The sequence below is a fragment of the Urocitellus parryii genome, chromosome 2, assembly GCF_045843805.1.
Source record: "Urocitellus parryii isolate mUroPar1 chromosome 2, mUroPar1.hap1, whole genome shotgun sequence".
NCBI classification, from domain to species: domain Eukaryota; kingdom Metazoa; phylum Chordata; class Mammalia; order Rodentia; family Sciuridae; genus Urocitellus; species Urocitellus parryii.
Genome location: NC_135532.1, coordinates 45539008 through 45565316, shown reverse-complemented (window position 1 = coordinate 45565316; position 26309 = coordinate 45539008). Strand labels below are relative to the sequence as shown.

At 38.8% G+C, this 26309-nt stretch overlaps 1 protein-coding gene across 1 annotated transcript in view; it reads left to right on the top strand.

Annotated features, from left to right (window-relative positions):
- The window catches only part of Enox1 (ecto-NOX disulfide-thiol exchanger 1), a 521404-nt gene that overhangs the window by 80791 nt on the left and 414304 nt on the right, over window positions 1–26309 (top strand). The window contains exons 2-3 of the mRNA XM_077792681.1: window positions 953–1078; window positions 18082–18147. The gene's annotated coding sequence lies outside the window, so the exon portion shown is untranslated. The remainder of the gene's footprint in view (window positions 1–952; window positions 1079–18081; window positions 18148–26309) is intronic.

The window sequence follows — 26309 nt, the reverse complement described above, 5'->3', positions numbered from 1 at the left end:
TATAAGTTGAGGTAATACAGCCATAATATTCACCTAGGTGTTAGAACGTATAGCCTTGGAATGCTTTTAAGAGACCATGTTTACTTGACCTCTCTGTTAGCTTCCTAGACATAATTACTTCCATGCTATATTAAAGAGATGGTGAAAGAGTGAATGGATGACTTAAGGGGGTTGTCTGACTGAGCCTCCAATCATCCTTGGAGATGGAAATGTGACTGCTTCATCCTGGAAGGAAGAGAAACCATCTCAGAAACCTAATTGGAGTTGGTCTACTTTTAAATCTCTGTCTTTTGGTTCTATTGTCTTTGATACACTGCTTTGCATTTAATTGGGAGAGGATATACTGAACTCAGAAATCACTATTGCATTAGTTTAGTGAGCCTGGAGAGATCCAGGAATCAGGGACACCAGTTCCCTCTTCCCATCATCAGCTAAAACCCTGGGCCTACTTCTGCAACTGTGGAGATACTCTAATGCCTTCTTCTGCAACCCTAGCATCTCCTGTCACAGGTTTATCTGGAGGCCACTGAGGAGCTCCATGGCTAGTGGGGGAAGTAGGATGCTTGAAAATACCTCATGCTGTGCAGCCCCCTTCACCAAGGATTTGCTGGATAGTTGTAAGAACCTCAGAAGAGTGCACAGCAGTCAGCCACAGAAGGAGAGTTTCTCAGCAAGCATCTGCCATTGACCTTGACCTAATTCATCCTGTTTTGGCTGACAGTTCCAAAGATAAAGGTTGAGGTACCTATTAGATTTGATGTGCCACATTCTCCTTCTGAAGCTGTTTGTTTTACTAGCTAGTAATTCAATTCTATTAAAAACCCAAGGTTTATTTTATAAGCATGACAACTAGCCATTATACGAGTAGTATTCCACAGGCCCTAAGCAGAACATGTAAAATGTCATTTCAAGTGCCAGTTTTTTTCTAATGCTTTTTTTTTTTTCTTTACAGAATTTTGAAAGCGGCTTAAATCTAATTGGCTCCCCCAGGATCTCAACTCCTGTTACATTTGTGGCATTTCTCTTTTCTGAGAGGCATCTGGAGAGACTGAGCTGCTGCTGCTGGCTGGCATGCAGGGTAGGAGGATGCAGCAATTTTTTTTCCTTCCTTCCTTAGAAACTTTCAAATCTTGCCTCAACTCTTCTTGAGCTTTGAACACTTGATTTTTACTTTTTTTTTTTTTTGTAACAATGGGTACTGCCTTTCCTATTATTGAATTTCCTATGAGTGAGAATGGCATCCACTACTGCGTCCGCCCATGGTAGCCAGCCTGCATCTCCTGTGTGAGAAAAGGAAAAACAAAACACATAATAGTAGTCGGGGACAGAGCCACATAACGTAGTTCTAATAAGCTAGCTTTATGCAAAGTTCATTCACAAAAAGTAAACACCTCTTTGGACAATGGAAGGGAATTATTTTTAGTGGTTCAGAATCAGAAGTTCCTGTAGTCTAAACAACTATGAAGAGACTGCCCAAACCTTTCCCTTCATCACAGTGAGTTCATACTGTCTAAACCCTGCATGGTGAAGTGAATGAGAGGAGAGAAAGGATATTCCCTTGAGGCCAGGGCTAAAGACAGGGGGGAGTGGAAGCAAACACATGAAAGAGGAGAGAGAGGGACTTTCCCTACCTCTTTCAAAATGTTTTAGTTGGATTCTTAATCTTAAGGATCTGAGTTATGTAAACAGAAAAACAGACTGTTTTCAATACATTATTAAAAAGGCTCTAGCTTCCGAGCCTCAGTCTTCCTCTATGCAGTTGAATCCTGGGAGGAAGGAATGAAGCCCATTTAGGATGGCATGTACCTGGTTTGGACAAAGCATGCTCTAGACATTCAGAAGCCAGATGCAAAGGCTTGTTGAATATATTCCATCAGATGCCTTTTGCTGTTGGGGTAAAAATAGCACAGGAAGCAATGGCAAGAAAGTTGTTCATCCTCTGGAAAATAAATCAAGTTTCTGTATTAGGAGAGCCTAATCTTAAATGTTCACTACCTCCTCCTCCTACCATAAGCTAGACTAGTGACAATAAGAATGGGCTTGAACTTTGTTTTGATTAAGTGCCCTTGATATTGTGTGAGTGTGAATGAATGAGTGTGTGTGTGTGTGTGTGTGTGTGTGTGTGTGTGTGTGTGATGGCCCAAGTGGGAATATCTGTTTAATTGCAATCTGGTTGTCTTGTTATTGGTTAGGCAGGACCTGCCCAAGCATAGAAAAACCTAATTTCAGGCTTAGCAGGCAATGAAGTTAATAATAAAACATGTTTATTGAATTAAAAAAACAGTAATATTTTTACTAATTCATTTAAAAATATTTCTCCAAGATTTTCTTCCCAAGGGAAAAATTTATATATCTGCCAAATGGGATAAGGGCCAGCCAGACTACATTTTGGTAAATATATTCATTTTGTTGTCCTAAGGGAGAAAGCACAGACTCAGGGAGTCCAGTTTTAATTTTGTGTGTGCCATTATAGAGTTGTACAACTGGGGGCGAGTCTTTGTCTCACTGGCTCTTGATTTTTCTCATGCATAAACAAAGAAAATTGGATTGATTTCTAAGGTCCTTTCTACATCTAATTTTCTACAAAAAAAGTATAAACAGTAGAAGGAGATGCACAGAAATAGTTAGGAGAAGATGAGCGTGGAAGCTCAGTGCATGAGGAAGGGCTTACTGGGGAGAGAAGGGAGAGGAGCAGGGTAGGTGTTCCCTCCCTATCTCCTCTCCTGCCTTTCTCGTGGCTCAGTATAACCCAGAAGTGTGTTCGTTCTCTCTCTCTCTCTCTCTCTCTCTCTCTCTCTCTCTCTCTCTCTCTCTCCTTTTTCATGTGATTGTTTCTTTAATCATCTCTCTCCACTTCCACTCACCTCTATTTTTACCTCTCTGAGCAATGAATATAGTTAGGATTTGTCAGGAAGATGCAGGAATATTGATTAAATCTGAAAAAAATGATTTTTGAGTATGTTTTTGTCCTTTCGTTTCATTCTTTTAAATTTTAATTTGTTATATATGACAGCAGAATGCATTACAGTTCACATTACACCTATAAAGCACAATTTTTCATATCTCTGGTTGTATAGAAAGTATGTTCACACCATTCGTGCCTTCATACATAGACTTAGGGTTATGATGCTCATCTCTTTCCACCCTCTTTTCTACCCCCATGCCCCTTCCCTTCCCCTCCCACCCCTTTACCTTATCTAGAGTTTGTCTAATCTTCCCATGCTCCCCCTTCCAACCCCACTATGAATCAGCCTCCTTATATCAGACAAAAAATTTGGCATTTAGTTTTTTGGGATTGGCTAACTTCACTTAGCATTATCTTCTCCAACTCCATACATTTACCTGCAAATGCCATGATTTTATTCTCTTTTATTGCTGTGTAATATTCCATTGTTTATATATACCACATTTTCTTTATCCACTCATCTACTGAAGGGCCTAGGATCTGTTACAGTTTCAAGTTTATTAAAAAGAAAACAATGAATTGGTTTTAGGCCTTGGGTTGTATATTCACAATAAGGATAACTGGGATGATACTAACATGAATACGTAGTGTACCAGGAACCACTTTTAATGCTTTTGGAGTAATAACTTACCTAATAATGCTAACCTAACAACAATGCTATGAGGTTGACACTATAACCCTCACCATTATTCAGATAAGGATACCAAATCAGGAAGGCTAAGTAACTTACCCAAGTTTTATATCTTTTTTAGGGTAAAGTTGGGATTCAGTCATGGGCAGTCATTTTCTAATGTCACTGCTCTTACATACCTGGTATTACATATTTTATTCATGTTCATATACTGGGAGACAACTGTCCATGGTTTCCTTTGACTCTGGTCTCTGGTGAACAGTCTTATGATGCCTTCCTAGGTGTGCAGTTAACATATAATTGACTTGTTATTTGAAAGTATCTACTTCCAGCCATCATGGTGGCACATGCCTATAATCTCAGCTACCTGGGAGGCTGAGGCAGGAAGACCACTTCAAGTTTGAGGCCAGTCAGGCAACTTAAGGGGACTCTGTCTCAAAATAAAATAAAAAAGGGCTGGGGTTGTGCCCCAGTGGTAGAGTTCCCTAGGTTCTATTGGCAGATCTGTTACAAGAAGGGGGGGGGGGAGAGAGAGAAAGGCAAAGTATCCATTTTTTTCAGTGGAAAACTCATGAATTCTTAGAAGTTTCATTTAATAAATTTAGACTAGTTTAAGGAAATCAGATTGAATTTCTTTGCAAAGACTGAAACTAGTATTATTTAAACAGATGTGCTAATAAATTAATATAGGAATCAGGTGGCACTTGAAGAAATAGCTAGGAACACAAAGGGTCAATGAAAACACTGTATTTAGGTATTAGAAAAAAATTCCTTAAGATTTTTATTTGCTTGAACTCAGTTGACTTCTTTTGAGATATATGAGGGTTTTTCACTTATTAACAACATTTGACACAGAAAAAAAAAAGGATCAATATGTTTACACTCTAAGTTCAATATTTCTACCTTATATATGGTATTAGTACTGAGAGAAAGAAATAAGAGAGCTAATTCTTTTTCTGTTCGTTGCTTCGGAATAAAGATAATACCTTCTTGATGGGATATCCATATTAGAGGGCATAGGATGCATTGTTTGTTCATTATAGCCACCAGTACCTCGCCTATCAGCTGGTCATATTTCCAGCAGCTCTATCATCTGAAACATATATATGTGTTTACAAACACAGGGTATAGAAGATTACTCTTGGAAAGGATCTTGGGATAATTTAACCCACATGCCTTACTGTGCAGATGCAGATGAAGTACAGCCCCAAGTCCTAGCCATGGATTAGGCAAAAGCCTACAAATAGGAAATAGTAATTACAAAATTTGCATACTGTTTACTCTGTTAATTCACTTTGTAAATGTTTTTTTGAGGAGCTGTTATGTATGAGACTTCAGGGAGAGAGCAGTCTTCCTTGGACTAGAGGCTGTCTTGTCAACTCACACCAGTTTGTGTGTCAGGAGGCCACAGATGAGGAATGGCTGGATGACAGGGAATTGATCTTGTTCATTCCCCATGTCTCCCATCTCTCAAGGGATGAAGGTACTGACCACAGGTAGAAATTAAAGGAAGGACCATAGCTTAGTAATCTGAGATCCTTTCCAGTAGTAATTGACTGTGGGCAAATCTAGTGGATTTAAAAAATTTCTAGGAGTTATCATTTTTTAATCTAGATAAAAATTAGTGCTAAGTCTAATTTCATGTTGATGACCGCAAAAAAAAAAAAGTTTTTTTTTTCCCACCTACTGTTGTTATAGGGTAGTGGTTAATAGTATAATATATTTTGAAAGCTTTCAAATATAAACAGTATTGGTGCCTAAAAGAGTGAGCTTAAGTTCTCTGGGATATTTATTCCAAAGTCATCAAAATTTATTGAACACCTGGTGTGTATAACAACTTATCTCTAGGCTGTAAATAGATAAGTTTGATACTAGTAGAGGGGGAAATTGAGTGTCATTGTAAATAAACCTGATGTTTAGCCATTACTTTTACAACAAGGTTTTGTATACTGAGACACCTTTATTAAGGTGGATGTTTTGTAAGGGGTCATGGTAAATGTGAGCTTGCAAGTGAGGGGAGATATATAACCTACATTAACATATGTAATCTTGATCACATAACAAGTCTGTAACTTCATTTGGGCCTGAGTGGTACTCAGTATTATCCTCATTTCATTAATGGAGAAAACTTGGAATCAAGAGGCAGTATGACTGACAAACAACTAGACCTGAATCTGTGGGATTTTTAAGCCTAGGGCTGGCCCATCCTACCTGACGCAAGTGTTATTTGATGCTCGCATTGACTGCTATTGTTAATTTATGCACACATGGATTCATTTATTTATGAATCCATCTACCAAACAAATATTTGAAAACCAATTTAATGCCACACTCTATAAGAAGAGGCAGATCTGAATTAATAGAAAATATGAATGATAGGATAATATGATACATAACAAAGGTACTTGATAAAACCACATGACTTATATTTTAGCTTAATGTCTCAGTACAGTTATTTTAGATGAATAAAATTTCTTTTAAATGGAGAAAATTTCTTTTAAATTTTTTAAAATAGTGATTAGCTATAAGAATAAACTAAATCATTTGTAGTTAGAAAATTGATTTTTTAAAATAATGGCAAATTGGTGCTATGTTGGTAATATTGATCCTGATGATGAACTGAAGGCAAGCTTTCTTCCCCAACCCTTTACAAGATGGTAGCTTTCCCTCTCCAGCCTCCTCGCTATTTACGTGCAGCATTTACTGTAGCATCTTGTAGATTTCCAAGGAAATGGTCTACCAAATAGTCTGAAGTAGAGACATCTCGATTAGTAGAATATGTGGTAGAGATAATCCTTGAATATGACAGGGTTGTGTCACTGTATACCTATGGTAATTTGAAAATCATTTTAAGTTGAAAATGCATTTAGTGCACTCACCTAATAAACACCATAGTGAGGTGACAGGGTAAGGAGCAGTGGCTAAACTGGAGTGATTCTGTAGCTGACTAGGAGCTGAGGCTCACTGCTGCTGCCCAGCATCACAAGAGAGGATCGTAACACATATCAAGATCAAAATTCAAGATTCCAAGTACAAATTCTACAAGGAACACTTTCACATCATTGTACAGTCAAAAAATTGTTAAGTTGAACTGCTATAAGCCAGGGATATCTATATAAACAATAAGAGAAAAAATACTCTAATGATGTTTTCTGAAAGTCACAGGACCTCACATCAGTAGATCAGGGACTGGGGGCTGGGGCTGTATGTAGCTCAGTGGTAAAGTGCTTGCCTTGCATGTGTGAGGCACTGGGTTCGATCCTGAGCACCACATACAAATAAATAAAGATATTGTGAGTCCATCTACAACTAAAAAAATTTTTTTTAAAAAAGAATAAGATCAGGATCTGAATGTAGATTCTCTCACTTGTGTGGAATTGCACAAGATTCTGAGTCTCTTTGGGACCTGGATTTATTTAATAGTCTTATGTCACATTGTTGTCAGAATTAAAAGACATGATAGATTTGAAGAATGCTTTGGAGAGGGAGTTACAGTGTGTAATTGTATAAACATTTTTTTCAGGATCTTCACTGTGATCATTGGTACCTCATAATGTCAGGTGTCAAGTGAGGATAATAGGGCGTTTGACATGGGCTCAAGCTGTGAAGGGAAGAAGAGAAAGAGGGCTCTAGAGAGAGGTTGTTTTGAGAATAAAGGGAAAAGTGTGTCAGTGCTTGCCTTATTCTTGACTACTCAATGTTTGTCTCTTCCAGTGGCTGGTCATGCCACTGACATCCTGCAGCCTTCTGTTCCAGCTTCTGGAGTGACCCTGAGATGTCCTGCAGTGGTGTCGAAGGCCGCCTCCTTGGGTCCTCCCTGGTCTCTGACTGTCTGCTTCCTTTGGGCTACTCCCACCTGTGCTTGTCTGCTCTCCAGGCCTCCAGCCTCAGCCTGTCCTCATCCTCTCTGGGTCAAGTCCCCTCTGAGTCAGGCCCAGTTTGCTTTTCCTCTTGCCACCTTTGTCTCCTGTACTCCCTTGGCAAACTACAATCACCACACTACCAAAAAGGGAAGAACATTTTAATGATAAGGGAAAAGAGAGTTAAGAATGCAAAGGATTCAGGCAGTAAAAAGAGCAGAATACACAGGGAGACAGGGCCTGGATGAAGGGCCAGTGTGATGCCCTGTGGGCAGTTTTGGAGGGTGACCCACGTGTTTATCAACTCTGTTCTTGTGTGTGTTTGGAGCATATCACTGAAAATGCCTTTGTTAAAGCAGGATCGTGAATAGTGCATGAAAATTACTCTGTTTTAATACACATGACCCTCAGGTGCTTAGTCCTGAAGGTAATATTTTAAATCTTTAGCCTAGAGGCTATGGTGCAGCTCCTGAGGCATTTCAAACTCCTTTCCCCTGGACCGTCTTTGGATGTTCTTGGTTCATTTCCTGAGGGAACCCATAGCTGTCATCCTATGAAGTCACCAGTTGCCCATTAGTGGAACTGTGCTTACAGTGGAAGGGGGCCTTTGGGAAAATATTAGAGAAAAACAGCAGAGAGGAAGTCTGCAAATCAACAAGAAAACAAACAACCCACATTTAGTAGGAACAAAAATGTATGACTCACAGGGCCAAACACAGAGGTGGACACCCCCTCACTGTTTCTCTGTCAGTATGCAAACTGTGGGGAGGTAGAGTGCAAGATGCCTGAGGAAGTGCCTGGCAGGTGAGAACCGGAAGCCTGTTTTTAAAAGGTGGACAGGTGGTGTGCAGTCTAGACAGTGTGTCCAGGATCTTGAGGCCTACCCTTGATGCTTGTCTTCTCTAAGAAAGATCTGTGTTATTTCAGAGGTAATCCCATCTAATTAAATTTTACTTCCTTAAATAATGTTACAAAGACCAGGGCTGTGATTCTTTGGTTCTAGTGGTTTTGTTTTTTCTTTCCCTAAAATTTGTTTAGTGCTTTTGATATTCTTTGAGAAAATAATTGATGAGGAATTCCAGAGGCGGCCACATACAACAATACTCTTAGGTTAGTGAGCCCTTCCCATTATAAGGGATCCTGCCTCTGTGGCCCTGGGGAGGGTTTCTGATGTGCTTGTGCGATGTTGTTCATAATTAAAATGTATGCTTAAAAATCTGTGTCACATTGCACTTTAATATTTGATTTGCTCTCTGTAAGGTTTGCTTTAGTGCCATTGATTTTGTTTTTTGTTTTAAATAATCCATTTTGTGGATTATTTAACTAGCATCTGTGATGGGATCAGGCAAAGGAAAGGTAAGAGCAGCACCTCAAAAACCTTACCTCCTCAGGAGTGTATGTTCTCAGATCCAAGCAGTGCCTGCAGGTGTCCTGGGAGGTGCTATGGGGGGTGCACAGAGGCTGTGAGGATGGTGTGATCGCTCTTCTTGCTCTGGTTGTGTGATGACTTGCTGTGTCAGTGAGACTGGTCACATCATTTGCCCTCATGTTTGTTGCATAGTAATCAGGACATCAATAAGAGCAACAATCCTTTCTCTCTATTCCTTAAAAGATTGTTGCAATGATTTAAACTTTTCTCTGCATTACAAAAATGGTGTTTAAAATAATGTGTTTACATGTGCATGTGTATGTACAGATGCGTTTGCTATTTCCATTGAGGTAGAAATTAAGCAAGCTGAACTTGAGTTCTTTTGGTGGACTTGAATATGCCTATCACTTCCCTCATCCCTAGGTCTACAATATGGCATCTGCCACCTCTTTGGTCTTCATAGCTTGTCTTCAAGAAGGATCATTTTCCTATCAATGCACGGTGTCTCTTCCCATTCAGAAATGCCTTTGATTCCTCTTTTCTCCTTATCCCTCACATTCAATTTATCCATCACCAATTCTGTCAACTGTTCTTTAAAAACATCTTTCAAATTCTTCCACTTTTCTTCTAATGCAGTCTCCTTAGACCCAGACCCCCACCATCAGCAGCCTCTGTGGTCTGCCTCTCTATAATCTCTTTTCTACCCAGTAGCCAGAGTGAACTTTCAAAAATGTAAAACATTAAGACAAACCCTATTTAAAACGTTTCAATGCCTTCTTGGAGCTTTTAAACTGAAAGTCACACTTCTGTCCACGACCTTCCTGGTGTACCTTCATGCCAGCTCATGTGCTCCCATTTGTTAGATTCTAGCAGAACTGGACCCAGCACTTTTTTTCATACCTTAAACATTTAAAAAATAGACTTTATTTTTTTAAGAGGAATTTTAGGTTTGAAGCAAAACTTAATGGGAAGTACATAGGTTTTCCAAATATTACCCAGGTCCCCCCAATGTTGTATAAGCCCCCCCGCAATCAGCATTCCTACCAGAGTGGTGCATTTGTTAGAACTGAGGAACATACATTGATGCAACATTATTGCTCAACGTCCAGAGCTCATGTGTGGATTCACTCTTGTTGTTTTCTAGTCTGTGGGTTTGGACAAATGCATAATGTCATGTACCCAACACTGTAGTGTCACATAGAGTAGCTGTGACCTAAAAAGCCTCTTCGGTCCACCTGTTCATCCCTCCCTTCCCCCAAGCCCCTGGAAACCCCTGATTGTTTCGCTGTCTCTATAGTTTTGACTTTTCCTGAATGCCATGTAGCTGGAATCTTAGCATATGGAGCCTGTTGTGACTGGCTTCTCTTGCTTAGTAATATGCATCCATGCTTCCTCTGTGTCTTTTCATGACCTTAAGGATTCTGCTATAGTTTTTTGCTTGGCTTGGCTTTAAATTTCCATCCAATTTAACAAGATTCTCTTATCACAGCTGTTGTATTTTCTTTATAGCACTTGTTGCCCTCTTATTTATTTATTTTTCCTGCTCATCACCTCTCTCACCCACTAGAACATAAGTTCAGAGGGACTAGGGGTCTGGTCTGAATTTTTCTGGGCTCTTCTTCCCAGTACCTAGAACAGTATCTGCTGCATAGTAGGCTCAGCAAATGTTTGAAGAGGTGAATGCACACATGGCTTGAATATTAATTTCCTTGAGCTTTACTCTTCTCTCCTACATGGTTTTCAAGGTGACAAACTCTTTCATTCACTGTGCTCTGGATTTTGTTCAGAGGATGAGTCAGAAATTCATGTTAAGTCACTGAGTCTGGGAATTATTTCTTGTTCACCTTTGGCTTCTGAAGCTCTGTTGGTTGCCTGCTGAATTTAATGGGCCTCCAGGCGAATGGCAGGGTGGTAGCCTTGGTGAAATCAGTCACATTGTGAGAGAGAACAGAGGCTGTAGAAAATGATTAAGGGAAAATAACAGAAAAGTGTGATTTAACATTTATTAAGTCATACATTGCACTCAAAGCTGTGTATAACATAAAAGGGGAATTAGGAGACAAGGCTGATATAAAATGAGTGAGTACACACAAGCATACAAACATCACCCAGAGGAAGGTATTGCCTCAGATGTCTTCGCTCACTGACCAAACTGTAGTCTTTTATCAAAAAATTAAGGGCTAGTTCAGGAGGGAGATGATTCAGCCAGTGCTTGTGGCCCAGTCATGCCCTGTGGGTCAGAGGGAGGCCTGCAATTTCATTATTGGTTTTTAAAGAAACTTTCTCTAAGGCTAACAGTCTTTCTAGGAAGTCCAAACCAAGTGAAGCTGAGTTAATGTTCTCATTAAAATGTTAAAGAGGCTTTATTCATGAACGACTGAAGCTGTAATTGCTTTATCCTTGTAAACTATGAAAATACGTGATGTCTCTGGAGACTTCCACCTAGTTCCTGTGTCAGGAGGAGCTTTGTTTAAGAGGGCTTGGCTGGATCTAGGGATGGAGTGGATCCCTGGGCTCTCTCTTTCTGGTAAGCAGTGGAAGTGGTGGTGAGGGCCACTCCATCAATCTGTTCTCATTCTTTTGCAAGAGGTATTTGACTATTTGATCTTGAGTTCCCATTTGGAAATCATTTGCACACATGCACACACACACTGTGGAAGGAAGTATTTTCTTATTTTCTATCCTTCCTAAAAACACAGTTTATGAGATGAGGACAGAAGAAATCTAAAGAAGTTAAAGTGCTTGTAAAAGTGAACGGAGAATCAATCTAGAAAAGCTATTGAAAATGAATGGCAGAGGGAAAGGGCACTCAGAGAGCTGGCTTTAGGAGATAACAGATGTCCCCCCACTCCTTGCCAGCCCTTGGTACTGCAGCACAAAAACAGCTGTAGAACTTTAGGTAGTGAATGCAGACGGCAAATGCAATGTTTTTTTTTTTTCTTTCTGGAAATGACTTATAATGATGTTTGGGTAACATCAAAATTATGAAGCTGCTATTTTTATGGAAACCTTGTTGCTGGAAAGCTGAAAATGAAATTTAAGGAAAAAAAGATTAAAACATACCACCTTTTCTCTAATTCCTTCTTAGTAGAAAACCCTGTTTGTTGATTGTTAGAAAATGTCTAGGTCTTTTTATATACAGACATACTAGTAGAAGTAATATCTAGGGATTGCTTAAAAGTAGTGCAGGGGGCCGGGGAATGTATTTTAATTATACCTCCTAGGTTGGTGGCTGAGGCCACTCTAACAAAAGACAGCAAGAGAGAACATAGAAATTTGCTTGAGCTTTACATGGGAAGGGGGGCTTTGCAAGGAAATGAAGACCTGAAGAACCTATTAAACTGTGGACAAGGTGGATTTGAACTGATAGTAATAATGGGGGGATGAGAGTGAAGCACGACATCTACCAAGGCCAATGTCTTCAGATTCTTCTTGGTGTCTTTGGTTCCTTTCTTTTGCATGTAGGGAGGGTGTCTCCCACAGGAGAATCTAAAGATCTGCTTCAGGAGAAGTAAGAAAATCTCTCACAAATTTTGTAAATTGCTTTGTGGGAGAAGGGTAAGAGGACACGGCAAAGACCTTTTTGCCTCTCCTGTTTTCTCAAATGCCAGCCAGGGTGCCATATTTTGGGCTAGCATGTCTTACAGCCCATTAATAGTTACTTTTATTTTTCTTTTCCAACTACTGGGTTTTAGATATTTGAGCCTAAGTCAGATTTAGGTTGAAACACAAATGTGCTAGGGCTGTCAAAGTGTTTTCTTCACGGGTTGACTCCTCTTCAGGTGAGTTCAGGGCATTTATTAAACTGGCTACAGAGTTAGAGGTGGTGGTGTTGCAGGTTAACCCAGGATGCTCTAAAGGTTCCTAAGGAGTTGTTTTCTAGAGAGGCAATCATCCCAGTCCTGTGATATTAATGGTGTTAATGTAAAAAAACCGAAACACAAAACTCTGATAGTTTTGAACTTCAGGGAATTCCAATATCCTGGAACACTTTTGGTGATACATAATGAAATAGATTCTTAAAAAAAAGTATTAAGAGAATCAAAGCAATAAATAACAAATTTCTAGTCTGGCTCCATGGGGTGACTTGCAATCCCTGTTTTGAGAAACTGTTGACCTGGTCCTTGAATTTAGAGGTGAATCCATAGAGATGGGGCTTCCTTGTTTTTTTTTTTTTTTGTTTGTTTGTTTGTTTTGTTTTGTTTTTTTTTTCAGACACAGCTTAACTGGTCAGGGCTCCTCTTTCCTTTATCCAAGGTAGAATTCCAACCCTGTTCCTGGCCCGTGGAATGAGTCCATTCTGGAGGCTTTTTCTTACTTGCCCGGGAAATCTTGGTGTTTCATGATGAGGTCTTTACTTCCCAGTATGACTCAGAAGCCTCTGAAAGAGCATAATTGTAGGACAAGACATTCTGTGATAATGGGGTAGGTACAAGCAACCTTGGGAACAAACAGAAAGATTGACTAATTTGTCTGGGGCATTGTGTTTTTTTGAGAACTCTTGTCCGCTTTTCTGATTTTTTTTCCCATTTCCTCATTTGCTGTTATAATGTTAGTTATCACACCTGACTGTGCAGTATCCCTGGCCAAAGCAGTCCCTCTTCACATTCTAGTGCTTGGAGACAAGTTACCTCTGAGATTCTATGTTGACCTTATGATTAGACGACAGTGTCAGAAACCTAGGGGAAGTTTTCAAAGTCCCTCAGTGTGTGATAATATTTTCCTCCAGCTAGGACTTCTGTTGTGTTAGACTTAACATTGGTTGGATGGTTGATTGTTTACATAACTCATCTATTCACCAGATATTTGGGGAACATATGCTGTATGCCAGGGAGCATGTATTATATCTAGGGGATGTGATAAAAAGGTGGCAAACCAGATTTACGTACAAAGTTTTACTGATAGCTCACAGGTTGAATAGAAAAGCATGGAATACCTGAAGAAAACCAAATTGCTTTTCTGGAATTTGAAGACTCTGTGTTGCCAGGTCACAGCCTGCTCTGTAAAGTCCTACCTAAGCATATTTGATGTGGGAAGTAGTACCAGATACTTTATATGTTGCAATAATCTCCATATATTTATTAAGCTAAACTTATAAGACTTCCTGATGGGGCATTGAATGAGACCTTTTGTGTGCTGCGTTGTGTCTTTGTCAAGAAGCTCTCTGGTAATTCCTGCCTGCATCATTCATCTGGCTTATGCTGGTAATGCAGCATGTTTCAGTCATTCTGAGAGGGTTTGGGGATCTGCACAAAGAAGAAAAAGACTAACAAAGGATTGGTTTCATGGCAGGTTGGAGGGAAAGAGGGAATGCACTTAGGGGCATTTAGGGAAAACAAAGGAGAGAATGAAACTCTTTGCCTAGTGTATTTTACATCTTTATTCCTTTTCAGTATGGCAACTGAATATTCCAGAGCTCTATGTTTTTAAAAATGCTAAGAAAATGTTAGGTTACTGTATTATTTTTAATTGGTTCTTTTGAGTTATACATGACAGTAGAAAGCATTTTGACATACTTTTGTTCTAACTCAGATCCCAGTATTTCTACTTCCCTTCCCTCTCTCCACCCACTACTCTCTTCCCTATATTGATCTTTCTGCCATTTACCCATAGTGTTTCTTATATTAATTTCTTGTGGATGTTCTTTATGGTGAGATTCACTATGGTGTACTCATGTATGTACATAGGAAAGTTATGTCAGATTCATTCCACTAACTTTCTTTATCACATCCCTCGTCCCTTCCCTTCATTCTCCTTTTTCTCCTCCACTGAATTTCAGCCCTCCCCCCCACCCCCACCTTATTGTGAGTTAGCTTCCACATATCAGAGAAAACATGTGACCTTTGATTTTTGGGGGACTGGCTTATTTCACTTAGCATGATAGTCTCCAAATTCATCCATTTACTGGCAAATGTCATAAAGTCATTCTTTATGTCTGAGTGATATTTCATTATGTATATATGCCACATTTTCTTTACCTATTCATCTGTTGAAGGGCACACCTAGGTTGGCTCCATAGCTTAGATATTGTGAATTGTGCTTCTATAAACATTGATGTGGCTGCATCATTATAGTATGCTGATTTTTAAATCCTTTGGATTTATACCCAGGAGTGGGATAGCTGGGTCAAGTGGTGGTTCCATTCCTCGTTTTCTGAGAAATCTCCATACCGCTTTCTAGAGTAGTTGCACCATTTGTAGACCCATCAACAATGTATGAGTGAACCTTTTTCCCCATATCCTTGGCAAGGTAATTACTTTCTACTTCTATTCTTGGTAATATCCATTCTGACAGGAATAAGATGAAATTTCAGTGTAGTTTTAATTTGCATTTCTCTAATTGCTAGGGATGTTAAACACTTTTTCTTATACTTGTTGACTGTTCATATTATATTTCTTTTGAGAAGTGTCTGCTTAATTCCTTTGCCCGTTTATTTATTTATTTGGTGTTAAGCTTTTTGAGTTTGTTGTATATCCTGGAAATTAATGCCTTATCTGAGGTGTAGTTTCTCTCCTAAGGAGCAACCAATGATTTTCTCCCATTATATAGACTCTCTCTTCATGCTCTTGATTGTTTCCTTTGATGTGAAGAATCTTTTAAATTTGATGCCATTTTGTTTATTGATTTTTAAATTTTACTTCTTGTGTTTTAGGAGTTTTGCTAAGGATGTTCACTCCTGAGCTGAAGTGTTGGAATGTGAAGCCTATATTTTCTTCTAGCAGTTTCAGGATTTCTGATCTAATTTTTATGTCTTTGATCCACTGTGAGTTGAGTTTTGTGCAGGATAGGAAATAGGGGTTTAGTTTTATTCTGCAACATATGGATTTTCCAGTTTTACCAGCACCATTTGTTGAAGATGCTATCTTTTCTCCAATGTATGTCTGTGGTGCCTTTGTCTAGTATGAGATGATTGTATTTATGTGGGTTTGTCTCTGTATCTTCTATTCTATTCCATTGGTCTTCAACTATACTACAGAGCTATAGTAACAAAAACACCATGGTATTGGTGTCCAAACAGGCAGGTTACTGCATTTTTTGAAAGCATTCTCCTAAATGACCTGACATAGGTAGAAGAATCTGAGAACTCCAGTATTACACCGGAGCTGTAGAGGAGTCCAGCATTATTCTGTGGTTTCCAAACTCTGTGCTTGGGAGCACTGACTCTATGCTAATAACAGAGATTCTGCTCTGGGAGAGGGAAGGGCATCAAGGAGGGCAATATAAATATGGGAATGTTAGTGAAGAAAAGGGTAAAGATGGAAGGAATGTATGGAAGGGCGGGAAGATGTTTGTTGGTCTTTCCTCCTCTCCCTGTCTCCTGCACACAAAGGTAGAGTGCGACAAAGGAGGGAAGGAGAGCACTGGTTGGAGAACAGAGGGCACTGGAGGCCATAAGGGAGAAGGAGAATGAGTTAAAGAAATCACAAGGATAAGTGAGGGGGAAGGAGACAGGATAAAAACTATTTAAATGCAAGAAAAAGAGAGAACCACAGAAAGGGGCGCGCCCACTTTGGTCACACTGAGAGCCTTCAATTGCTCCCAGCAGTGCATCTGCCAAATAGCCAGTGTCCCTTGCCGAAGACATTTTCCTGACTTTTGTATTAACTTTAATGCAATTCTCTTTATGGTCCCTGTATTGCTCATTGACACTCTGCGTGATCCCATAGCCAGTGTGGAGGCACAGTTCTGTTATCCTTGCCCCCTTGGCGTGTGCAGCTGACTTCCCAGGCAGTGCTTGTTATGTTTGATGTTTTCCATTCCTCCCTGTCTACAGGTAGGCAAGTTAAAAGGAAAGTGGAAAAAAAAAAAAAAAAACACCTTTCTTAAGGGCTGCTACGTAAGCTCATGCATACAAATATCCAGAGCAGCTAAAAAAAAAATTCTATAAAATCACAACTGCTATTTTTTTTTTTTTTTGAAGCAAGGTAGTTGACTCTTTTTTTGCCGGACTGCTTACTTGCCCTAACTAACCCAGTGCCACACTCACTGTACCTGTAAGTGGACTGCTTCTTGAAAGATCTTATCTTTCCTTATCCTTTTTTAAGACTGAGCTCAGAAAACCTTCCCAGTATGCCAGGTCTGGGTCAGGTGCTTTCTAAGTGGGACACCGGTGCCCATTCTTATTCCTGGTTTCCTGTGCAGTCCCTTCTTGTTAGAGCTACTAGCCATGTCACAATTTGTGTTTGTCTACTTTGGGGTTTTTGCACAGTATTTGTTATTATTGAGATCCTATTTGTGGAATGAATGATATCTGTCATCAGTATCCATAATGCTGGCCTTTTGACTATAAAATAAATTCTTCTAGAATTGGCTATACTTTCAGATATTCATTTACAATTGGTCTACATATTATGGAAAAGAAAAGGGAGTTGTCCAGTAGTAAGGGGCTTCCAGAAAGTTTAGTAGATATTTATCCCAGATTCACACAACTATAATGAAAGGATTGTGATGCTACTAGCTTCTGAATACAAGAGGATAGTCTTGAAGTTTGAAGCAATCTGTTACTTGTGATCCTGGCAACCACAGGCTTAATGCACTTTCAAACCAGGCTTCTCAGACTTTACTGCACTAGAAACCATCTAAAGAATCTTGTTAAAATGCAGATTTTGGTGATAGGTCTCCTTAGAGATGATACTGTCCATCGACCATGCTCTGAGAAACAAGGCTTTGAAATAGTTCCCAGAAAATTAAGTTGGGATTTATTCTAATTTGAAAATATCCAGGTGTGTTTTATAGTTTCCAGAACAACAGATTTTTCTGAACAAAAATATAAATAGCTAACTCATTTCAGCTTGGAAGTTTGCAAGAATTTCCCACACTTAAAAATAGTATATGTGATATTGGTAAACCCCCAAATTTTCTTTTGAATGATTTGAATGACACTGTGAGTTATACTGCCCTGATTAACTTACAGATTATTTCTTTAGGCTTTCTTAGATGGGAAGGCTACCCAGCACTAGCCCCAGTGTAACTACCTTAGCAACAAGGATTACTTTTAACGCAGAAATATTCTATGGAAGATTGACTGTTCAAAGGCTGTGTTTATGATGAGACCTTCACATTTATTGATTGTTACCAGGTTAGCACCATGCAGAGACCTTCTGCAAGGGCATTCAGTTGGAATGGCTAGAAATGGAAAGGGCAATGTTCAGCTCAAATTCTGCAAGTGAACCTTGCATCTGCTTACATATGTTCAATCAGTTCTTTGAAATTGACGTTTGAAGTTTCTTCTAACAAGATGGCCTTTGTTTTACAGGTCCTTTGCAGCCAGCATGCTATCATATTTATAACATATGGAGAAGAGATTGTTCACCATGCTCAGGTAAAGGGATTGTGTGCGTGGCACAAATGACAAGCAGGGCTAATGGCAGGTTGTCACTGTATGAAAACTGATTTGGCTTAATTATACTACTGACATAATTCCCTTACTCAAGTTATGCCTGTGCTTCAGAGAGCCCATGGTCAAACATCATGAACTAACATGCATTTAGGGAGCATCTACAAAGTACCTACAACAGGGCCTCTGCAAACAACCAGAAAAGAAACACGACCGGTCGCAGGAGATCTATTGGCAACTTCTACAGAGTTAATGTAGAACAGTTACTATTGTTCATCTTATTCCCTTATCAGAAATCTTTTTTTTTCAAATTTATGTAAATATGTGAATATTGAAGGCTTCTAATTAAAGTGTTATCTCTATCTCCTTATCTGAAGTCATCCTTCTAAATTTCCTTTGCATATTCTTTTAAAATAAATGCCTGTCTCACAACTTTGATTTGCCCAAATAGGTCACCATGATTAATTTCCATTAGCTTTTAGGGCTTTCTAACCATCTTTTTAGAGGATTAAACTGTCTCCATTGAGTCAATCTGCTCCTTAGGAAAGAAACCATCTTTTTTTTCTCTGATCACCTTTATAGAACTACTGTAGATGGTGTTGATCAGTGGTGTAGGGTCCAAATCTGGCTCCATTAATTGAGCCAAAATAGTGTAGATAGACCTACACTGGGAGTTCTCTTGCCCTTGCCAATTTTGTTATTAGTTTTATTTATTTTCTGAGCCAGTCAATATTAGTTTCTTAAAACTACCTCAACAAAGTACTACAGACTGATTGGCTTTAGTCATAGAAATGTGTTGTCTCACAGTTCTGGAGGCTGAAGTCCAACATCATGGTGTTGGTGGCTTTGCTTCTCAGGGTGTGTGAGGAAGATGCTGTTCCAGGCCACCTTCTGGTTGCCTCAGGAATTCCTTGGCTTATAGATGGCATCTGTTTTTACATTGCCTTCCCTCTCTATGTGTCTATCTCTATGTCCAAATTTTCCCTATTTATAAGAGTACCCATTCATGTTGGGTCAAGGCCTACTGTAATGACCTATCTTAACTCCATCATCTTTATCATTGTCCTATTTCCAAATAAAATTACATTCACATGTGTTGAAGGTTAGGACTTCAGCATCTTTTGAGTCACACAGCTCAACTGGAATACTGTCTAAGGGAAGGGAATGTATTTACTCTTGGTATACCCTTAAAATCTAGCATAGTGTGTGCTGCTTATTATTTGTTGAATGTGTGTGAATGACTAAGAACACAACAGCCATGGTCACTAGTTTGAACAAGCAAAGTGCAGCTACCAGAGGTGGGTAGGCAGCATGCTGACTCTTACTATCCTCAGTGAACTCTTAGTTTTAGGATAGTCCAAATTAAGCAACATTATAACAGGGATAAGACTTTTCCTTTATTAGTAATAGAAAGTGGGCCTTAGAAAACAAAAACCAACCACACAAAAAACTACAACAACAAACCTCCCCAAGCCCTCTGTAGGAGCAGTCCTGCCTTCTCTGCTGGCGTCACAGGCTGAACTGTCAATTTACATGAGTCCTTTATCAATGCATCAAGATATATTTCCAGCTAATTCAGGGCCATTTAAATCATACTGAGCAGGTCTATTCTTCCTTTCCAGCTGCATCACTTTGCACTTATTAAATTTAATGTTCTATTCCCTACCTTCAGAGTGTGAGTGCTGTCCTGTAACAGATCTGCCCTTGGAGCATCTTCTCCTGTTTCTATGCTTCTTCAGCTCAAAATTATTAGAAGTTATCTACTGAGTGTTCAGATTTGGGTGTTGATGAAATATTAAGATACTGATCTCAAGGAAGTACTTAAATGATCTATTCTTTAGGGATGTTTATTGGGGAAAACTTTGTGTCCAGTTGGGTTAGTATATTCTGTCCCTGTCTGTGGTTACTTCCACAAAAGGAAGAGGAAGGGTCCTGATGAAAAGAGGCAAAAGCCAGGGGCAGATTTCCTCCTGGGAATAAGTGGACAGTTTAGGAGCTCTGAATTCTTCTAAGCCCCTGGACTAGTGCTGTGTAGAGCTGTAAGGCCACAGTCTAGGTATTGACTGTGGGTCAGGCCCAGGCCTTCTTCAAGCCTGTGCTGCAGGCAGGTTGGAAACATTTACTTATAGGCTGCCCCAGCTCCACAGGGGCATCTGTGCTCCTGGCATGGGGCTTTAGGCTGTCCCATGGCCAAGGGATAACATTGGCTCTGACAACATTGGATTTATTAGATGATGACAGGCAGTAAAATATGAAAATGAATAAAAATTTATTTCAGCATTTTCTACAACCACATTAGTCCTAAGAAAATTGGTAAATCAAGCAGCAAGTGTTTATGGCGTGTATGATGCATGTAGGCGCGGTTCCACCAAACGCCGTGTAAGGATGTATAACTTCATCTTGGTGCCTTCACTGTTTAATTTTCTTTTCCATTTTCTTCAAGGGCTTACTACTGTCGATTAGAGGCCTTCTATAACTTTCCATGTGCAATCTCCTTGGTTGGTTTGTGAGGATGTCTGCAGGGCTTCATTAAAATTAAAATAATAAAATTGTTTCGGTCACACAAGTGATCCAATCAGAGTGATGGTGGGATTGTTCTTCGTTGTCTGTAGGTGGAGGAGCCCGGTGAGCTCCTGCTAATTGAAATAGCTAGCAAAGTACTCCACGGTATGTGCGACTCAGTGATAAATAAGTGATAAATCGTACTTTAATAACTAATTTATTTTGTGTGTACCTAGTACTTTCCTGTTATTAAAAAGGAAATTACCCAGAAATTACACTTTAAGAACCCTGATCACTGAAAGCTTAGCTTACTGTAGATGCCCAGTCTTTTTTTCTACTACCATTTTACATTTCTTCAGCTTTGTCAATCTTAGATTTCTGAGAAGTCGGCTCTAAGACTTTCATGGAACTGATCATAATGGATTGTCAAACCCTGATTTCAAAAAGTGGAAAGTCATTTTTATATCCATCTAGTTAAGAATTAATGTGGTAGGTTTTAAAAAATCTCTTCAAATGTATTTGTGACATTATGGAAAGTATTTAAATTCAACAAATTCTACTTTGAATCAAGATCCTATCAAATTTCCTTAGGAAATTTTTGCAATGAATAAGTTAAAATGTGAATCTTAGTGTTTGCTTTCTCTGGGTTCTTCCTCTGTGTCTCTCAGATGATTCCTTCTTGGTTTCATTTAAAATTCATGAGTTTATGTTGAGTGATCCTGAGCTGATAATATAAAATGATGAAGAGGAGCAGTGGGCTCCTGCTAGGGAGCTCAGAAGCCTGGCATTCTCCCCCATCTTTTGCTGCTTCTACATTTAGTTTCATATATCTACTTTCCTTTTCCTTTGTATCTGTGACTATCCTTTCTTCAGACTTTGCACGTTTTCTTTTAGTTTATTAGTTCATTCAGTCATTTGTTTATTTATTCATTCACCCACATATTGCCCTTCTGTCCTGTGCCAAAAATTACTCTGAGGAAGATGTCAAGTGCATTGTAATTTAGATAGGAGATAGTCATGCAAACATCATCGCTGTGATGGAGCTATCCATATACCGTATATAACTTCCATATAAAAAGCAGAGCAACTGAATGGGCTTGAGGGAGTTAGGAAATGCTTCATAAATGAAGACTTAATTCGAGTGGAGATTGGCAAAAGCAGGAAAGAGATTGCTAGGTGGATCAGCAAGGTAGAGAGAGATCATTCCACATGGGAAATGGGGTGGATTGGCAGGGAGGTCTGAGGGAGGAGGGTGTGTTTTTGTTGTTCAGAATATTGCTGGATCATACAGTGGAAGAGGGAGGTGCAGATAGGTAAGGCTCTTTCGGAACATGGAAATCAGGTTTTGAAGGTCCTTTTGTACATTACCAAGCCTTCCCGTCTCAGGCCTACAAACAACAATTGTTTTTAGTTCATCCTGCAAGAAGGCTGAGTTAAAGAAGTGCATATCTTCTGCCAGACTCTTCCTTTATGACCCTTACCCTGGTCTCACTACTTCCAAAGGAAAATCGGGCCTTTTTCACCTTTTATTTATGCCATTAAATAATTTATGCTCCTAGATTAGTTTGTTTTGCTTCTCACAATTTGCTACTTTTCTATTTCCATTTTCAAAATGCTTTGGTTCTTCAAGACCTTCCTGAAATTCATATTCTTTATGAAAATTTCTGTGCTCCTTCTGAATCCCCAGAGAACTTTCAGTGGACTCACTATTTTCACATACTTCTCTATATCATGTTATTTTTATAACACTCTCAGACACCCACACATTGAAGGGAAGGGCTGCATGTCTTTTTTGTAGCCTATGCTGAAGGTGCAGCTTCTCATGTGTAATTGATACTGCATTGGCATTTGTTAAAAGAATGCTGGGAAACAGGGTTCTTGCAATTCGTAATGCTATTATAGAGGTGGAACTGAGGGATTGATTAATTGTCATATGGAAGAGGCAGTGGATAATGTAACATACAGATGAAACTTGTGGGGTAGAAAAATTGTCAGTGAAAGTAGAAAGATTTTATTAAACAAAAGACGGACATAAGTACAAAAAATAGGTCCATCTTAATTGAAAATCTGTAAGTATCCTCAGGCTTAGATATGGGAGGAAGATGGTTAGAAAGCCATTGAGCCACATGTGATTGACTTTGACAGTGAATGATAAATGACCCAGCAGGTAAAAGCACCTATATTGCATTAAGATGCTCTGCATCATTATACAAAATGATCTCTGGAAAATGTGATTCAATTTCAGACTTCTCAGTTATAGATCTGGAGACAATCATGAATTCAGAAATATATTTATGAAACTCTGTTGCCACTGAACTCAAAAGACCATAATCCTATTACTTGTGGTTTTGAAAAGGGTAAACATGAGTAACTGGAAAGAGATATTGATTAAAGAAGTAATATGAGCAGGAATAATGGAATTAAAGTAATTGAGGCAATATTGGGCCTAATGGACCTTGTTCTCTTAATGCTTTCCTTCTGCTTTTGTATTGAGTTGACTCTAAGTCGATTGGACTGTGTGCACTGAAAGAGAAGAACATGATGGAAGAATTAGTATTGCTGTCTATAAAGAAATCAATCTGTTGTTCTTAAGGAAGAGCATCAATCAGTCTGTGAAATTAATTAACTGGAATTTTAAACATTTGACTTATAATGAAACAAATGGTGAGACAAGACTTTATGCCTAGCTCAACATATATACTCAGTATTTCTTGTATTCTATTTGGTCTTCCATTGAAGACCAAAGGATATCAGGGTTTAGTTTTAAAATGACATCAGTGTACATCCTTTTGTTAGTACTAATTCATCCTGTTCTTTTTACCTGACTGCCCATATCTACAGTACTGTAAATGTGGGTTGCTCAATTTCATTGATTCTCTCTAAAGTTAGTTCTCTCACATTTCTACTGCCAGCCAGGCCAGGCCAGGCCAACTTTGTGTGACCTTGGATCCTGGATTATTTAGTGTTTTAACCACTTTTTTCCTGTTGTTTTATTTTATTGATTTTTGTAATCGGACTTTCTGCCCTATGCAACCACTGGCAGTTTTAATTTTTGAAATAGCATGTTGATGACAAAACTCCCTATTCAGAAAACATCAGTGTTTTCCTTTTGTCTACCAAGTTATGGGTTCAGTGTATTTGGAGTTCATTCCCTACTGTATTGCTTTGAAGAGTTTCTGTGTTTAGGCTTCTGCTACCTGTCATACTAAATTTCCCCCAGTCCCAACCCCGATCCTAAGGGAAAAACAGGTCTGTCTCTTCATGGTATCATTCTACTTTTGAACATATACAGTGTTCTACTTGGAATCCTTCTTTTCATATCTTTATCTGTCCAATTAAATCAATTTAGCTTCAGAAAATAGTGATATAGTGATTTTTTTTAAATCAAAAGCTGTGTTATAAAGATAGTTACTTCAGTGGTATAAAAAGTATTAGGGCCTAGAGAATCTCGGGTGCACAATACCAAAGTTGTTTTTACCTACAGTTATTTCAATAATTAGGCTTTTTTCGATCTCTGTAAGTGTATAACTTTAAAACTTGAGCATCACTACAAAATGCATTTTACTATATCTCTTTTCATAAGATTGTAGTGAGCTCAAGTAAACAATGATTTCTGGATCTTAATGATCCACTTAATATGAGAAGCAAGATAAAGATACTTAAAGCAGATGAGCTTTGATTATCTTACACCAAGAGCCCAAGTGTGCATGAAAGAAATCTTATCCCCAGTTGATCACTGCATCTGCTACACATTACACAACCTTTCCAAAGAAGTATCTGTAATACTTATTTTCAAACCTGAGGGGTTTTCCTCCTCTGAGTTTCCTCTGACCATTCTACTCCCTTGTCTGGTGGTTTTCTCCCTCTGAATACCCTCTTTTAGGTTAATTATCAGCACAAAAACTTCTTTACTAGTTCACATTTTAAGAATTTTAAAAGTCTATATTGAAATAAGGGCATGCTTTTATTTCCCACAATGTTCAGTGTGGGAAATGCACATTGCTAGGCAATGAGTTGTACTATGTGTTAGAACAGGCAGATATTAAAACCAGATTGATCTAATTCTCAAGTTACTATTTTCCCCATTTCCTCCTGAAGGCTTGGCTTAATGCCAAAAACAAAATTCCTAGTGCAAAAGGATGAAGAATGATCAACAGGTTTCAGGTTAAAGATGAATTCATGTGTTCCTGACCCTTCTAAAATGCCATTGAAATGACCCATTAGTTTTTGTTTTTTAAAGGCTCACACCTTTAAGAAATATAAAACATACCTACATTATAGACTTTTAGAAGCTAGGATGCAGATGGATGGGTGGTACCTTATTTAGAAGCCTGAAAAAGTAGAGTTTATTTAAATCTGGCAAAGGAGAAAGGAAGGAGTAGTCCAGTTTGAACTGATGAACTCAGCAAAAACTCAAAAACAAGATCTTCTGGAAGTAAAGGTGAAGATAGGGTTAAGAGCAGAACTATTCATTAAAAGTTCAGATCTGCTCTCCAATTTTCGCTTGCAAGATATCAAGGGAAAGCAAAAAGTCTTGAAATATGGTGGATTATGTTGATTTAACAAACTCTAAATACCATAGTACCTTCTTCCTGTTCCTTAGCAAATAGGTTGAAATCTCACCTGTAGGAGGCTGCAGGAGACTTTCCTGGGAATCAACCTGAAAACAAAACTCAAGGAGCCTGACATCAGGGTTTCTCAAAGGAAAGGCCTAGCGAAAACAATCATGAAATGAATCCCATATAAACACCCCCAATCTTCGTGTTGACTTTCTGGTCCCCACCCCTTAAATATCAGTAGACAACCAGTGATCATCAGACATTTCAGGAAATCTTCTATCACAAGAGGCAGAAATTAAAGGGTGCAAACAGAAACCTTATAGGAAGAAGAAATCTTTCAGAAAGAAATCATTAGTATCTCTGGAGAATTAAAGGAAGATATTACAATTGTGGAACACAACAGAGTATGTAATAATTACAAGGTAAAGTTAAGTAAATATCCAAGAAAGTGGAATAAAAGGAAAAAGAATAGCAAATAATATGAAAAATGCATGAAACTTTAAAGGATTTGTTTATGAACTCCAGCATCCAAAATAGCAACACCAGATGGAGAAAATATGGAAAATGCAGGACAGAAAACCATCAAAGGAGCAGTGCAACCAAACTTCCCACTGCCAAATACAGGAGTTTCCCAGTCAGAAAAGAACAACAAATCATCACGAAACTTTACAACTCTAGGATGTGCTTCAATAAATGACAGGGTAAATTAATAAAAGGAGACCCAGGACTCCAGAGACAGACCCAACATGAGAAGTGAAAAGATTCCCCAAAGTGGATGTAAAAGTGTGTGTGTGTGTGTGTGCGTGCGCGCGCGCATGTATGTATAGCAAGAGAAGATTTTCAAATCTTGAAGAGGCTTTGGGGATAAAATGATAAGTACATGGGAAACTAACCTAAACTGAATTTAACAGTAAGTAACTCTGGAGAGGTTCACAGGTCATGCAGAAAAGGGAATGTAGTTAGAGTGCTATAGGATTCAGCATCAGTAGTTTTTCCAAAGCTCTTGTATTTATTGTTTTACAACTAGAATTATGGCAAAATTCTACGAAGATGGGAACATGGGTCACATATCTGAGTATGAAGGGT